The sequence below is a fragment of the Portunus trituberculatus genome, chromosome 38 (assembly GCF_017591435.1).
Source record: "Portunus trituberculatus isolate SZX2019 chromosome 38, ASM1759143v1, whole genome shotgun sequence".
Lineage (NCBI taxonomy): Eukaryota > Metazoa > Arthropoda > Malacostraca > Decapoda > Portunidae > Portunus > Portunus trituberculatus.
In genome coordinates, this window is record NC_059292.1 from 653,444 (window position 1) to 658,111 (window position 4,668).

Consider the following 4,668-nt stretch of genomic DNA (forward strand, 5'->3'; position numbering starts at 1 on the left):
CCGCTCGCTTCCCCCCTCCTCCTTCCACTCTCCCGCTATCTTCCCCTCTCCACGTTCGATTGTGTACGTTAGTTCTGGCGACTCATGTGACTTCGGCTTTAAACGTCAGGAGTAAACGCTTTTACTAACACCATTTAGCAATGCTTAGTATGACCAAAAATTAGTGGAAGGTGTCTTGTACACAGTGTCAAAGTACCATTCCGATCAATTCATTAGTTTGAAAGTTATTCGCGAAAAACAATGACTCACTCTCCATGAAATGCGTAGTAGTTGTGTTACAGTGTTCGAGCGGGGCTCATAGTGACCTATCTCCATATTTATACATTTATCTAATTTCTCTTTAAATTTGCACACATTTTCTGCTGTTACAATCTTTTCACTTAATCCATTCCAGATGTCTACTGTCCTTTGTGGAAAACTGAACTTCTTGATATCCCTATTACACTGACTTTTCATGATTTTCTTGGAATGTCCTCTTGTTTGTCTGTCTCCCTGCTTCGTCAATATTACCAGGTCTTGTCTATCTATCTTCTCCATATGGTTTACTAACTTATACAACGTTATCAAGTCTCCTCTTTCCTGTCTATCCTTCAAAGTTGGTAGCTCCATCTCTTTCAGTCTTTCTTCATAGGGAAGATCTTTTATTTCAGGGACCATCTTTGTAGCAGCCCTTTGTATCTTTTCTAGTTTCTGCCTATATGGCGACCATACCACTGCTGCATATTCTAGTCTAGGTCTTATCATAGTGGTTAATATCTTTTTCATCATACTTTTATCCATGTAATTGAATGCTACCCTGATGTTCGTTAGTGTCTTGTATGTTGAAACAAATAATGCATTTATATATCTTTCTGGAGTCAGGGTGTCTTGTATAATCACTCCCAGGCCTTTCTCTTCTCTTCTTTTCATTATAATCTTTTCTTCCATTTTATATTCACATGTAGGTCTCCTATTACTTTTACCCATTTCCTTGTGTGTGTGTGTGTGTGTGTGTGTGTGTGTGTGTGTGTGTGTGTGTGTGTGTGTGTGTGTGTGTGTGTATCTTGGCTCATAAGGACCAGTAGGAACTGCAGCACCTGACCTATGTTTGTTTCATGTTTAGGGGGAGGCCGGCATGCTCCGACCTCCTTCCTTTGTTGTCTACTTTTACAACAATAAAATCATCAATCTCTCTCTCTCTCTCTCTCTCTCTCTCTCTCTCTCTCTCTCTCTCTCTCTCTCTCTCTCTCTCTCTCTCTCTCTCTGCAGAGCTTTTGTTGATCTCAAGGGTGCCTTTGACAGGGCCAACAAAGATGTTATTATGGAGGAACTCATTCTCAAAGGTGTCAAAGGTAGATTATTAGGATGAATCAGGGACTATTTGTACAATAGAACAGCACAGGTTTGGTTTCAAGGTGCAGTCTCCTCTGAGGAAGTTTTTGAGCTTGGAACACCACAGGGTGGAGTCCTTAGTCCAATGCTTTTCAATGTTTTAATGGACAAAATTGCGTGCTGTTCCTTTCCGCGGGGCACCCAGGTCCTCATCTATGCTGATGACATACTCCTCCAATGCCCCACACCCAGGATTCTTCAGGTTGCTTTGTCACAACTGGCAGTGTTGTGTGTCCAAATGGGACTAGTGATTAATGAATGTAAAACAAAATTTCAAGCTAAAGGGAAGGTCTCTCGGCTGCCCACTGTAAATAACATCCCCATCCCTAGAGTTCATATACACAAGTACCTGGGTGTTCAGATGAGCTTTAGGAAGTCTCTTCAAGCTGTCCACTATGTTCAAGACCTCTGTCTGCCACGTCTAGCATCACTTCGGCTGCTAGCCAACAGGGGCCTGGGGGCGGGGCGAGCATTCCAGTCCTAAGAATGTTCTATATATCTGTCATACGGTCCCTTATTGATTATGCCGCCCCTATTTTAATACAGTTTAGTGCCACTCAACTCCGTCCCCTGGAGCTTGTACAGAATGAAGCCATGCGGATAATCTTGGGATGTCCCAGGACTGCACGGATTGAAGTCTTCAGAGCTGAACTGCACCTGCCGAGTATTATGTGTAGGGTACAGGAAATTACTTGTCGCACAATTAGTCGGATGCTATGCACGGGCTTGTATTAACGTTGTTAATGTCACCGCTGCAACCCGCCTGGAACCCTCACCGTGTCAGTGTTGATATTCACTCACTGCATCAGCCCAAGAGGGACTGGCTCCCTCATGTGCTGCAAGACATGTTCATGACTAAATTGTCCAAGTACCCACACGTTGAGGCTATTCATGTTTATTGTGATGGATCAGTCAATGGCAGCAAGTCTGGATGTGGGCTGTTCATCCGTGACTACATCTCTGCCAGTCTCTACACTGACACTGAGGTTTCCAGGTGGCTCCCTGCACCCATGTCTTCCACTAGAGCAAAACTGTATGCTGTTCTGGAGGCGCTCCACATTGTGGCGCCTCTCCATAAAAATGTATATTTCTTTATTGACAGTCAGGCTGCATTGTACGCCCTTCAATCCACCTCCCCCATGGACTGTGACCTAGTTAATAAGTGTTTTGATCTCATCCACGCCCTTGAAGGTGCTGGTGCCACGGTCCTTTTCATCTGGATACCCTCTCATGTGGGTATCCTGCTAAATGAAAAAGCAGACCACCTTGCTCAGTGTGCCCTACAAGATGACATAGTGAACCCTGGCACTGAGCACACTCTGGGTTATGTTAAGAGTAGCATTAAGGACTTTGTACAAAGTAGCATTAGTGATCAGTTGGAGCTTTGTTGCCATAGGGGCAGTAGCACTAGTCTTCACTATGCACGTGTCTCCCAGAGCTGTGCTTACACCTACGGGAGACATACTGCATCACATGACAGGGTGGCAATGAGGCTCAGATTAGACTACAAATACTTTTGGGAAGTCAGTGCTTCTCCTGGTGTGTGCTGTGTGCTGTGCTGCACCAAGGGGCACACTCTGCATCACTATATCATGGAATGTCCTCTCATTGCTAAATTTAGGCCACAAGGTCAGCATGACTTGTACAGCCTCATTGACCATCTCCTAGACTCTGCCACCCTCAGGAAATACTCAGGAATATCCTCAGTTTGCTCCCAGACTGTAGGATGTCTTAGGCAATAAGGTGTGCAATATGTGTATTTATTTATTGAAATACTTGTATTCTTGTTGTGTATACTGTCCAGAGTTATTTTTGTGATACTTTAACCTTAAGTCCTTGCCCAGGGGGTGGGTGGCTAGGCCCATCCTCCTCCTTTGTTGTAATTATTTATTAATTCAACAATAAATGTATCAATCAATCAATCATATAGATGATTTCTTTCGTCTTAATTCCTTCCTCGATATGCAGGACTCAAGAATTAATTAAGAAGAGGATCGAGACGATCGAGAAGAACAGAAATAAAAAAAAGGAAGAGGAGGTTTTGTACAACTTCATGCTCTTCTCTCTTTCATTGCCACATATCCCAAGGAGGTTATATTGAAGAAGATGGCGCGCGTCTATCCCACTGTACTAAAAATATAAAAAAAATAAATAGATAAATAAAAAGTGAAGCCAGTGGGCGGAACTTACAATATTGCAACTTACTACCCCTCTCCCGTGTTAAGTAGTGGAAAATTGCCACTTTCTTTTTCATTACTGGAGGAAAACTAAGAAAGAACTGATGGTTTAATTTATGTAAACCACATTATAGGTTCCCTAAATATGTCATGTAGACCTATTATTAACGGTGTTAATACGAAATAGCTACAATATTGAAAGGAATACAGCAGAACGTTTCTGAGAGAAATTATGGAGAAATTTTTTTTTTTTTTAATGCATGACAAGGAACAAATAGTGAAGTAAAATTTCAGTGATTGATGCTTTTCCAACACAGTGACATGAAATCACACATCATTCAAAATAAAAACGAGAGAGAGAGAGAATATTAATCGATGTATATATCTCTGAGAGAGAGAGAATATTAATCGATGTATATATCTCTGAGAGAGAGAATATTAATCGATGTATATATCTCTTAGAGAGAGAGAGTATTTGACATTTGTTAATCAAGTAATTGCTATACTAAGATACATTAATCTTCAGGCCAACATTCCCCTGATTTACAGTTTACGTATCCTTCATTCAAGTGCACATGTGTACATGATCTTGTTCAGTCTTACGTTTGCCCCAAAGACAGCTTCCCATCTCTCACCCAGTTCCACCAAAGCTGGAAAACACTGTATTATCTCATTTGTATGCATGATTTACCGTGTAAATCTTCGTGGCACAGTATGCCACGCCTATTGCGAGTCCATGAAGGTCATGAATATGGTAGGCAGCCTCGAAATATGGACATAAAACGGAAAATAAGCAGTGTAACTCGGGCTTTCCCATGTATTTTCAGTGGGCGGTCGGCAATGTTTTGGGTGTAACGGGGGTAGGGGCAGCAGGGGCCCAATAGCGCGCTGGCTTCACTTTTGTGACATCTTATAATCTAACCTCCTTGGCATATCCCTTTCAATCCAAAAGTGATAATTAAAGTAGTCTACGTAGATTAGACTTTTGTAACGTCTGGCCCTCTGTTCTTTCGTCATATCAGAGACTGTTACTTCTAGACCTAATGACTTGCAGCTTTCTTGATTTATTTTTTCTATCATTCTTATTCATATGGCCTAGCTGGAATCCACAAGAAGGCTA